Here is a 13,436-nt window from a genome sequence, read left to right on the forward strand (position 1 = left end):
ATGGGAAGATGCCATTATTTATTGACAACATTGATGAGGAATATGATCGACTGGTTCAGCACCTACATTATTGTGCGAGGAATGCCAAGAGAGAGATAACCACAAAAAAAACTCCTGTCTTTGAAAACTCTTGAGCTTATTCCCCAACATGGCTTGGTGCATGCCTCACTCAGGCAACCGCAAGTGAATGTCGGAGCTCTCAAAGCAATGCAGAGAAGCGATCAAGGAAGACCTCAAAGAGAGAAGAGCAGCAGTGCTGGTAGATGCGGCAGAACCCAGGAAAAGCATTCATAACACCCGCCTGTGCTTCACCAACTACAAGACCAGATGACTGTCCTCTGACATCCTGATGGATCTATCACATCTTTCAGAAGGGCAATGGAGAAGATTACTCATGACTTCTACTCAGATCTCTTTAATAGCCACGTCCATCTGACCACCTACCAAATTCCGCAGGATTTACATGTTGTTCCCAACGTTCTTCCTTCCGAAATCTGACATGCCATCCTGTCGGTAAAGAAACAAAGAGCACTTGGCCCAGACAAGGTCAGACCTGAACACCTGAAGAACCTACCGTAAGTACACATCAATACACTGGCTTGGCTCTTCACACACTGCCTGTCTAAATGCAAGGTTCCGTCCCAGTGGAAAACCAGCAGGACTGTACTACTATACAAGAAGGAATACATCCACAACATTGGCAACTATTGCCCAATCTGCCTATTCTCTGTCATCTACAAGCTGTTTACTTGAGTCATCCTGAATAGATTGACGGAACACTACATGAAGGACAAACATGTGAGCAAGCCAGGTTCCGAAAAGGATTCAGCACCATCGACCATATCCACATGATAACCAATCTCATTGAGGTTTCTAGGAAGATCAAGATGCCGCTCTGTCTAACGTTCATTGATTTAAAGAAGGCCTTTGATTCTGTTGAGGTGGAAGTGGTCATCGAAGCCCTAGCCAAATAGGGTGTTCAAACTCAATACCTCAGGATCCTCCGTGAGCTGTACTACAGATTCATTACCAGGATCTCACCATTCTACAAAGAGATTATCGATGTCAAGGGAGTGGTTCAGCAGGGTGATACTATTTCACTGAAACACTTCAGTGCCACCCTCAAGAACATCATGCAAAGAGTGGAATAGGGAAGAATGGGAGTGAAGATAGATGGTCAGCACCTACACCACCTCCGCTTTGCTTATGACATCATTCTAAAAACACAAAACATCACCCAAGAAGCACAAATGTTGACTGACTTCGACCGTAAATGTGGAAATGTCAGATTACAGCTGAATCTCACAAAGACAATGTTCATGAGACACAGTCTTGTTTCTGACATTCCATTCAATCTCAAAGGAACCACCATCTCCAAATGCAACAGTTATGTGCATCTAGGTCGAGAAGTCAACATGACAAATGACCTGGCACCTGAGTTGCTCTGGAGGAAGAGAGTGGCTTGGAACGCCTTCAAGAGCATTGAAGAAATAACTAAGAGGTTAAAAAACCTCCAGCTCCGAGCACATCTCTTCGATTCCACTGCATTAACATATGTCTCAGAGACTTGGACCTTACGAAAACAGGATGAGAACACTATTCAGAACTCTCAAAGAGAAATCGAAAGAGCTATGCTTGGAATATCATGCTTCACTCAAATGAGAGAAAGAATCCAGAGTTCCGACCTCCATCAATGCTCAAGAATCCAAGACACTGACTGGTTTGCCAAGGCATGGAATATTAGATGGGCTGGACACATAATGAGATTTAGGGATGATGGCTGGACTAGAGCCATTACCAACTTGATTCCAAGGGACGTCAAAAGATCACGTGGCCGCCCACCTACGAGATGGTCAGATTTCTTTGTCAAGATCCTGAACGATCGGTTTGAGGGTCTTCATGTTCCAAGAACAAGCAGATGCCACTGGGCTACGCTAGCACGCAACAGGGATGAATGGAGACATTTCTTGTGCCCACTTGAGCAAATCAATGAGTAACGGAATATCAAGTGATCAAGTGATCTCTAGCAACACAATAGTAGCCGAAGACTTCAACATCACTTTATCACTGTGGATAGATCAACAAGAACAAAACGCAGCAAGGAAACATTGGCTTTGAAGGAAGAAAGAGAAGAAATTCCTAATGGCAAAAGGTACATGACAAAATGCTCTACATCATGAATCATCAGGGAGATGCAGATCAAAACAATAATATGTTATCATCTCACACCACAGAGTCTGGCCTACATCCAAAAGAACAAAAGCAAACTGTGTTAGCGCGGATGTGGAGATAAAGGGTGTCTCCTTCACTGCCAGTTGGAATGCCGACTGGTTCAACCCTTTCGGAAACAGTATGAATGATTTTCAAAAAATTAGAAATTGAGCTCCCATTTGACCCAGCAGTACCACTCCTGGGAATATATCCCGGAGAGGCAAAAAAGTACAACCAAAATGACATCTGCACTTCTATGTTCATTTCTGCACTGTTCACAATAGCCAAAATCGAGAAACAAAACCCGAGTGCCAAAGATCGGATGACTGGTTGAAGAAACTTTGGTACATCTACACAATGGAGTACTATGTAGCTGTTAGAAAAGATGAAGGCATGAAATTTACATACAAGTGGTACTACATGGAAGTATGAAGCTAAGTATAATGAGTCAGAAATAGAGGAACAGGCATAGAAAGATTGCATTCATCTGGGGAATATAAAGTAACAAAATAGGAGACTAACTCCCAAGAGTAGCCGAGATAATTACTAGGAGGTTCACTCCATGGCTTCGAGACCAGCTGCACATGCTAGGGGAACAGGCAGCTCAGATAGAGAAAGGAGCAACAAGTAAAGGGTGTTGGGAGGATCCGCCCAGGATGGGAGATGCATGCTGAAAGTAGACTATAGATTGAAAATAATTGCCACTCAATGCCTCTTTTGCAAACCACAGTACCCAAAAGGAGAGAGAAAACAAAAGGGAATGCCTTGCCATAGAGCCGGGGGCGGGGTATAGGGGGTGATGGGATACTGGAATCATTGGTGGTGGAGAATGGGCACTGATGGTGGGATGGGTACTCGATCATTTTATAACTGAAACCCAAGCACAAAAACTTGTAAGTCCACAACTGTACCTCATGGTGTTTCATTAATAAAAAATTGAAAAAATATTCCTTTGGTACATAATGTTAACATCTTATATATTGTATTATGGGACTGCATTACATATATTATTTTGGGCATAAGCATATTCCTAAAATGAATTCAAACTTTTGACAATTTGCATCACTGTGTAGTAATTCAAATGATATATTAGATACTTCATATTTGTTGTAAATATGCTTTAGGTATAGTAAATATATTAATTTATGAGAAATTAATTAATATCACATAACTATCATGATAATACTTTAAAGTATAATTAATGTATTATATGTGGTTAATTTCTCACAAGTAGTTATTTAACTGTTACAATATACCATTGAATCTTGGTATTAAATACATCTTTCAAGCTATAGGAAAAAAAGTCTCATCCAACGCAGTGGAGTCTTGACAAGGACCCCGACTCCGAATTATAAACCATTTATATAGGGTTGGGTTACATAGCAGCATTTTTTCTAGGAACTGGCAATGTGGGTCCAATTCTGGTCCCTGTCCAGTCCTGTGACACCACTCTTCTACTTCGCTGGGCACCACTGCTCATGCCCCCTACTCTGAAAGGCTGTTGCCACAGGGCGGTTTATCTGCCCAGGGTGATATTGTTTTTTGGGAAGTCGGGACTTTCTGATGGGGGAAACCGAGACTTAGGCCTGCTGAGTTTTGGTCTTAAAGTGGAGTCTGTCATGGCTCCACTTCGGCCTCACAAAGGAAGTCTTTCTGAGCACTGCTGGGTGTATCCCCTACCCACCAACTAAAAAACTCTCCTAATTTGCTAGGAAAACTAATTTTTTTAGAATTATTAAAAATTATAGTCCATGTATACTTTGTAGTTGACATTAAAAATGAATATCTTTGGTTAGTACAGTCAATAAAGAATTTCTTTCCAAAAAAAAATTCCTTTTCAAGTATGTCTTTCCATGCAAAATCATTAGGACATTGAAATAAATGGAAATCTTAGATGCAGATTTTGAATCACTATATTTCACCATATTATACCAAAATTTCAAAATTTGTCAAAACATTAACCAATAACATTTCTCACTAAAAATTGATGTTTGATAGTTGGAGGAAGTCATAAAATTTTGATTTAATATTTAAAAATCTAAAGTATTTTGGTAGTCTAATCTGATTGCCCGGGTCTGCCACGTGCAAGGCAAATGCCCTACCCGCTGTGGGCTGGAGTGATAGCACAGCGGTAGGGCGTTCGCCTTACAAGCGGCCAACATGGCCGACCCGAGTTCGATTCCTCCGCCCCTCTCGGAGAGCCCGGCAAGCTACCGAGAGTATTCGATATGCCAGACACAGTAACAACAAAGTCTCCAATGGAGACGTTACTGGGCCCGCTCGAGCAAATCGACGATCAACGGGAGGGCCTTTACCTTTACCTTTACCAATCTGATTGCCATCTGCTTAAGTACTTCCATTTTGGGGGAAGCTGGGGAGGCTGTGCCTGGCTACTTCCCTGCAAACCATCTTCACCTTCAAAGACCCATATAGGGACACGCCCCAGGGACAGCTGGCCACTATGGGGGACACTCACACCAGCATCCGTGGGTAAAGCTGGAAGAAGGGGAGCTAAGGGTGCAGAGGAAGAGAAAGGCAGAGACCTGGTGTCCTCGGGATGCATTCATTCGCTGTGGTTCCCATCCCAACATTCACTCTCCCCCCTTGCTTTGGGAGTCCCTGGGGTGCAGTGTCCCTGGCTCACCATGACTCCCCAACAGTGTTGCTCTAGATTGTGGATCTAAAGACAGTCCTGGGGAAGGGGTCACTTCTAAGGGTGCGTTTCCAGGGCGATGCACAGTGTCCCATAGAGAAGGTGCCTTTGTGCTCCCCCTCCACGCCCAGACGTTGACGCACACCTCGTGTCCACGTCTGCCCCCGTCTTCACATGCTGCTTCCGGGAGCATCTGCACCTGATTCTCCCCAGGACAGGCTCCAGGACATGGCGGGGGTGGGCTGGGACAGGGGGCTCTACGCTGTGGGCAGCGGTGACCCACCCTTTTCGGGGGAGGGTGGCACCCGATTAGTTTCCCAGGAGCTCCTAGGGACTGCGGGGAACGCTCCCCCATCCCCCCGCCCACCCCACCCACGAGTCCACCAAGGCCGCGCAGTCATGAGTTACTGTTTTTTTTTCAACATTTTTATTTTATTTTATCTTTAATTTTGATAAATGAGACTCCAGGAGGTAGTATTTCAATCGCTCTCCTGGGAACCTGAGCAACATAAACACCGCTGCAGTCTTCTCCAGAAGCTATCATGCCGGGGTGGCTGCGCTGCACTGGAGAGCATTGAGGGACTGCTTGGGCTCCGTCCCCGCCTGTGTCTAGCCCGAAAGGGCCACCAACGTCTCCTCCTCTGACCACGAGGCCCGTCCCGGCCACTGTGCATTGCTGTAGCACTGGCCTGCCTTTGGGCCCCCTGGGGGCGCTGGTCCTGGGGGAAGTCCCGGCTCACAGCGGGGGAGGCTGGCTGCTGCACCCCCGGGAGACTCAGAGGGAGTGTTCCCAGATCAAAGGAAGGATCGTACAGGTAGTCTTCATCCTCAGATGGGCTCTCGTCTGCGGAAGGCTCGTCAGAGCAGACGAAGAGAAAGAACATGAATGGTATATACACTGGTGGGGCCGGGGGCCTGTCAGATTGCGTTGCAGGTGAATGGTCAGTGTCCTCACGGACTACAAGAGCAGCCCCGCCGTGTTCTGGGTTTGGCGACTCCTCGCCATGGAGAGAGGGCAGAGACTCAGGGAGCTGTTGCCACAGCTGAAGGACCCCGATCTGGAGAGTTGCTGGGCCTCTGACACCCCACACGCCTGCCCCCCAGAGGAGCAGCACCCTGACTTCGGTCGGGGCATGGAGGCCACGGTCTGCACGGTGGTTTGGGGCCCATGGGCACAAGGACACGCCATGGGGCCTGGCAGGACACAGGGTCCCCTGGTTGCTGTGGGCCGGGCTCTGCCTCACGCCCCCGACTCTTCGGCCGACTCCTGAGAGCTGACGTGGCAGCAGCGAGACTTCAGGCGTCAGAGGGCGGCCTAAGTGGCTGTTTCCCAGAAGGAACCTGGAGCCAGGGTGGAGCAGTCCATACAGAGAAGCCCTCTGTGTCCGAGGGGCAGTTAGAGAGGTGGATCTACTGAAGTTCAGCTGATGGGCGCCCGGGGCAGCGGGGGCCGTGAAGAGGCAGGGATGCTGTGCAGCTCGTCCCCAGAGTGCAGAAAATGGGGGCACATGGTACAGAGGCATATGCTGGCGGCGGGGGTCCTGTGGCTGGAGCCATTGTCTGCAGAGGACACAGGGCACAAGGTTGGAGCCAGGAAGAGAGAGTAGAGGCCCCTGCTGACATGGGTGGGAGACCCCCGGCACCCCCCACAGCCTGAGCCCCTCCCCCTCCGCAGGTCCATGAGGTCACAGTAGCCTCTGCCCTCTCCCAGGGCCTCCCCCCACCCCCATTTCGAGGCTCACTGCACTGTGCCCATGGGAGCGCTCGGCCCTGAGGTGGCTGGGTAGGTGGGGGATAGTCACCTGGTTGGCCTACGGCTCTCCCGCGGTGAAGAAGGGCTCCTGCCAGGGAGGAAGGTCCATCAGGGGCAATGCACAGCTTCCAGGCCAGCCCTGTCCGAGCCCCAAGACCTGCCCAGCCCGTGTCCCAGGCTCCCTGAGGTAACTGCTCGCGGGAAAAGGCCCGACACACCAGCTCCGGGAGCCCAGAGCCCAGTGTCCTCCAGGGACCTGCCGTTCACTCTTCTGGGAAACGTGGTTTGTCCTGTGTCCCCCGCCCACCTGGAGGGCAGTTCCACTGCTTCCCACCCTGGCGTGGTTCAGTGGGACCCCTGAGGTCTCAGGCTCTGCCTGTCTCCCTCCCAACTCTCCTCCAGTGCCCTCAGGCGGCCGCTGTCCACAGGGACATCTTCAGTTTGTGGCCTAGCCTGGATGGCCAGGACAGGGAGTGTCCCCTGGCAGAGCCCGGGCGGGAAAGCCAGCCCCCTCACCTCGGTGTGTGCAGAGCCTCTCCTCCTCCAGGAAGCCTTCCAGTGCTGAGAAGAAAGGGGGAATGAGGACCTGGGCCTCTCCGAAGTTCAAGGAGCCTCCCAGGCCTGGGCTCCTGCAGGGAACTGCACGTTGGGGCTAGGCTCTCGCCTGATTCAGTTCCAGGGACGCTGACCCCATTCTCAGTCCCTGTCAGGCCGCACCCTGGTGCCAGCAGCACCCTGACCAGTCTGTGCACTGTGCTGCCTCACAGAGGCCCTGGGCAACCTCTGAGGGTCTCTCAAGTCACCACTGTCCTGTTGGCCCCCATGGAGGCCCCTGCCTGAGTCACCCCTGCCCCGTGGGGTCACTGACCACAGGTCAGGGGGGGAAGCGTGTACTCTCCCCGGACCTGGGATCCCACAGGGACAGCCATTTCTCCCACAGTGCTGGAGGGGCTCTCCCTCACAGACTCTGACCCTGAGGTAAACTGGGTCCCCCAGAACACCTCGCCCTGTCCCTCACGTCTGCAAGAGGACTGATGCTCTCTCCTGGCCAGACGTCCCGTCTGGTTCTTACAAACACAACTGCCCTCAGTCCCCCAGAACGTCTCCAGACTCTACCTGGTGCTGTTCCTTGACCGCAAACGGGAAACAAGTCTCTTGAGCAAAATTAAAAAGAGGATTATTATAAAACCCGAGAGGTATGGGTCCTCAAGCGAGAAACCCAGCCACTCAGGCAGGGGTTGAGGGGTTATGGGAGAATAAGAGTTAGACTCCATTCGCATGAGATGAGAGAAGTAGTCGCTTGCCTGCAGCAACTGAGCCAGAAAGCAGCAGGTCCGTTTATATACACTCTGCTGACATCACAGAACCCTGAGGAGTCACAAAGGGTCCCGGGCGGGGGAGGGGACCCCATGCATGGCTGCCACCAGCCCTGCCCCACTCAGGCCTGGGTGGTCTCTCTACCTGCCTAGGCCTCAGGTTCCCCTGCCCTCCCGCCCCTTCTTTTTTAATCAAAAGACTGTGATTAAAAAAAATAAATCATTTCATTATTTTTATTTTTTTTTATTTTTTTTTATTTCTTTATTGAATCACCGTGGGAAAGGTTACAAAGCTTTCAGGTTTAGGTCTCAGTCATGCAAATATCAAACACATTTCCCTTTACCAAAACTTATTTTTTACCATGAAAAACCCCAATAAAACCCCACCCCCCACCCCTCCCAGTCCCTGTGGGGCAGATGAATTCTAGTTAACACTCTATCTGCTTTGATTAGATTCATTGTTTCAATAAAAGATTCACCGCTATTATTTAGAGTTTACCCCCCCCCCCAAATCAGACATGCTGAAAAAGCATTGTGAAGTGATTTGCTTTCTACAGCTGGGTTCGAGAATTAAATGTTGGTTTTGGATTTCTGCTATTTTACTTATTGAACCTGGAAGTATTTCTACTGAAAGTCAGATAGTTAAGAAATTGGTTTCTGTGCACTGGAGACGTGGCCGTGCTGGAGAGCCGCTAGTGGGGGGCAACTGGTGGCCTCGGTAGGGCGTGAAGGGCGGACCGAAACGCCCCCCTTCCCATGAGGTTTTAGTCGCCCCCACTACCTCGGCTCATACCTGCTGTCCACAAGGCTCCCATGTGGCCGCCATCTTCCTTTCCAGAGAGGAGAAGGCGACTGGGGCAACACCCTTTCTCCTCCGGACAGACATGATGGCCTGGATTAACGCATAGTCCTTTCACTTTTCTGCTCCAAGCTGCTGGGTTCTGCATTAAGTCCCTGTGCTTCTGGGGTTGTGGCTGTGCTGGAGCGCTGCTCGCGGGGGGCAACTGGTGACCTCGGTAGGGAGTGAAGGACAGACCAGAACGCCCCCCTTCCCATGAGGTTTTAGTCACCCCCACACCCCCGGCTCATACCTGCTGTCCACAAGGCTCCCATGTGGCCGCCACCTTTCTTTCCAGAGGGAGGAGGGCGGAAGGGACCAACACCCTTTCCCCTCCGGGCAGACATGATGGCCTGGATTAACGCATAGTCCTTTCACTTTTCTGCTCCAAGCTGCTGGGTTCTGCATTAAGTCCTTGCGCTTCTGGGGCTGTGGCCGTGCTGGAGAGCCGCTCCTGGGGGGCAACTGGTGACCTCGGTAGGGCGTGAAGGACGGACCGGAACGCCCCCCCTTCCCATGAGGTTTTAGTTGCCCCCGCTCCCCCGGCTCATGCCTGCTGTCCACAAGGCTCCCATGTGGCCGCCATCTTTCTTTCCAGAGGGAGGAGGGCGGAAGGGACCAACACCCTTTCCCCTCTGGCAGACTTGATGGCCTGGGTTAACACACAGCCCGTTCACTTTTCTGCTCCAAGCTGCTGGGTTATGCATTAAGTCCTTGTGTTTCTGGGGCTGTGGCCGTGCTCAAAGCTTAACTATGATTTTCAGAGAGAAACGGTAGGTGGTTTACTTCCCATGGATCACTTTGTATATAGAGAGATGTCTTACGATGGCTTACGCGACCGCATGGTTTTGAGGAAAAGTCCTAGTTCCCGCATACTCGAGCTGTGCTTGTAGAGGTTTCTGGTCACCAGGTTTCCATCTGGGGGAGGCGGGATGCGGTACCTACCCCATCTCGGACTTCCCGATGATCTCGGCTCTTTTTGGAAACTGTTTTTTTTTTCCTTCGGGATCTGTGGATCCCGCCCTCCATGTTCGGTTGAGATATTTTAATAGCAAAACTTGCTTCGGAAATTAATCAAAAAATTTCTTCAACTTTTATCCTTCCCAGACTGGCCAAGGGATCAGCGAATGAAGAAATTGGTCCCCGGGTTAGTTGGTAATCAATGACGATTTGCTTTATCCATTCCCCTACTTCTCTCACCGGGTACTAGTATAGAAATTGTGAAGATTGGGGGTACACTTAGGTGGGGTTGAACATTATCGTAACAATAAACAGATGTAAAGCCCCTCCTTCTGGGGAAGTTCTTCTAGGAGATTAACTCAAGAACAAAATCTCCTCTGGGAGTTCAGCACTCTAGATAAGTAGGAGATCTGCTCAAGGGTGGGATTCCAGTAAAGATATAATACTTTCTAATTTCTTTAGCTAGTAATCCATTTTTGTCTAGTCATTTTGTATGAACACAGTAAGAGATATATAAAGCTTAAAGGATGGCTCTTCCTAGGGACATCTTGCTAGATATCCCAGACTACTGCCCCCAGAGCAGGTTAGTCTTTCCAACCCCAGCAGGGTCTTTTATTCATTGACTGTTTGGGATCATGACAGAGTTTGCTCCACGACCGTACTCTTTTTTGTTTGTTTGTTTGTTTGTTTTATTAGTGAAATACCATGAGGTACAGTTGTAGACATACAAGTTGTTGTGCTTGGGTTTCTGTTATACAATGATCGAGTATCCATCCCACCACCAGTGCCCATTCTCCACCCCCACCAATCCCAGTATCCCTCACACTCCCCACCCCCCATCCCACCCTGCCTCTGTGGCAGGCACTCCCTTTTGTTCTATCTCTCCTTTTGGGTGCTGTGGTCTGCAGAAGAGACATTGGCAATCATGTTGGGTCCATAGACTACCTTCAGTAGGCATCTCCCATCCTGGGCAGATCTTCCCAGCACCCTTTATTTGGTGTTCCCTTCTATATCTGAGCTGCCTTTACCCCTAGAGTGTGCAGCTGGCCTCTAAGCTATGGAGTGAACAACCTGGTATTTATCACAGCTGTTCTTGGATGTTATTCTCTTATTTTGCTACTTTATGTTACCTAGATGAATACAATCTTTCCATGTCTGTCTCTCTCTTTCTGACTCATTTCCCTTAGCATATTTTCCATGTAGTACCACGTGTATGTAAATTTCATGACTTCATCTTTTTCTAACTGCTACATAGAACTCCATTGTGTAGATGTACCAAAGTTTCTTTAACCAGTCATCTGTTCTTGGGCACTCAGGTTTTTTCCATATTCTAGCTATTGTAAACAGTGCTGCAATGAACAAACAAGTGCAGATGTCACTTCGACTATACTTTTTAGCCTCTCCGGGGCACAACCATACTCTTAACTTATACTTCTTATAGTACTTAGCTTGTCCCCTTTTCGATGCCAAAGTAACTGACAACTTGCCATAGGTCCATCTAAGTCCCTCTTTGGGACTCTCCTTTTGGGGGTGTTAGAAACTAAGAGCAACTGAGGGATAAGTCAAGTAAATATGATGGAAGCCCATGAGTATTATTTGGAATTAGTTAACTCCCCTGTTACAAAAGCATAGCATCAGCTGTTTTTCTGTATCTATACAAAATGGACACTGCTAAACCATGCAAAGGACATAAAGGAAAGATAAAAGCAATATATGATTATTAGTGTGTAATGGTACTGGGTGTGCCTCAGGAGCACTGTGGTGGAAATAACTCAATAAAACTAAACTGTCTGCGGGAGGAGCAAGTACAATCCAATATTATCCAACATATACAATTAAACTGTTTCCTCATGCTGATTCATTACAAAATTGAACTGATTTCTTGAATCTCTGTGGAAACCAATATGAAATGTTTAGAGGGGACGGGGGGTGGGAGGGATACTGGGATCCGTGGTGGTGGGAAATGGGCACTGGTGGAGGGATGGGTATTTGATCATTGTATAATTGAAACCTAAGCACAAAAATGTGTAAGTCTGCAACTGTACCTCATGATGTCTCACTATTAAAGATTTTTAATAAAAAAATTTCTAAAAATATGTTTAAAATTTTTTAATTATTAAAAGTATATGCAAGTAAAAAATAAAATCTCAGGGCTAGGATGAAGGAGACGTTACTGGTGCCTGCTTGAGGAAATTGGTGAACAACAGGATGACAGTGATACAGTGATATTCATAATTGTTGGCTTGCCCTGAAAATTTATTCAGTTTGTCTGTTTTGGGGCCACATTCTAGTATTCTCAGTGGTAACTGCTGGCTTTGCTCAGGAATCACTCCTGGCAGTGCCTGGGGAACCACTGGGATTCTGGGGATTGAACCCATTTAGCTGTATGTAAGGCAAGAAACTTACCTTTCATGCTATCTCTCTAGCCCCCAAATAGATTGTTGGTTGATATTGTTTATCTGTTCATTATTTTTGGATCATGCCCAGCTATGCACTCAGGAATTAGTCCTAGCAGTATTTGGGGAACCATGTATGATACTGGAGATAGAAGCTGGGTTGGCTTTATTTAAGGCAAACACCCTACCTTTGTTACCTCTTCAGCGTCTCTTTTTAGTCAAAGTGGCTCTGCGTAAAACTACAGTTCAGTTTTTATTTTTTTAACATTTCTGATCCTTCTCAATGTTGCCATGTCAGTGAAGCTTTCAGGGTCAGGTGAAAGAGAGCAGTTGTAATTACTGGTTTTGGCATATTGAATACACAACGGATAGCTTGCCAGGTTCTGCCATGCGGGCAGAATACTCTTGGTAGCTTGCCAGTCTTTTCGAGAGGAATAGAGGCTTTTGGGGCGACCTCTAATCGCCCTGGTAGGTGTTACCATATTTGAACCCTATCAAATATGGTATGGCAATTCTGGAAGATGGGTATTTAGTGTCTTATGATGTGTCGCGCAGCCGCGCGGGTAAGGAAAGCATCCTGGAGTGTGGCGGAGGCTGGGTAGTGGAGGTAGTGTCTGCCAAGATGACTGCCCTCCGACGTCCTGATGGATCTATCACATCCTCCAGAACGGCAATGGAGAAGATTATCCATGACTTCTACTCAAATCTCTTCGATAGCCTTGTCCACTTGCCGACATACCAAATTCCAGTATGGATATGTCGTTCCCAAAGTTCTCCCTTCCGAAATCCGACACGCCATTTCGTCGGTAAAGAAACAAACAGCACCCAGCCCAGACAAGGTCAGACCTGAACACCTGAAGAACCTGCCGTCAGTACTCATAAATACACTGGCTCGGCTCTTTACTCGCTACCTGTCTGAATGCAAGGTTCCGTCCCAATGGAAAACCAGCAGGACCGTACTACTGTTCAAGAAGGGAGACATCCATGACATTGGCAACTATCGCCCAATCTGCCTATTGTCTGTCATCTACAAGTTGTTCACTCGAGTCATCCAAATCGGATTGGCAGAACACTAGATGAAGGACAACCATGCGAGCAAGTCGGGTTCCGCAAAGGATTCAGCACCATCGACCATATCCACACAATAACAAGCTCATTGAGGTTTCTCGGGAGTTCAAGATGCTGCTCTGTCTAACGATTGTTGATTTAAAGAAGGCCTTTGATTCTGTTGAGACGGAAGCGGTCATTTAAGCCCTAGCCAATCAGGGCATTCAAGCCCAATACATCAAGATCCTCCGTGAGCTGTATT

Source organism: Sorex fumeus, unplaced genomic scaffold, assembly GCF_029834395.1.
Source record: "Sorex fumeus unplaced genomic scaffold, SorFum_2.1 ptg000008l, whole genome shotgun sequence".
Taxonomy (NCBI): Eukaryota; Metazoa; Chordata; class Mammalia; order Eulipotyphla; family Soricidae; genus Sorex; species Sorex fumeus.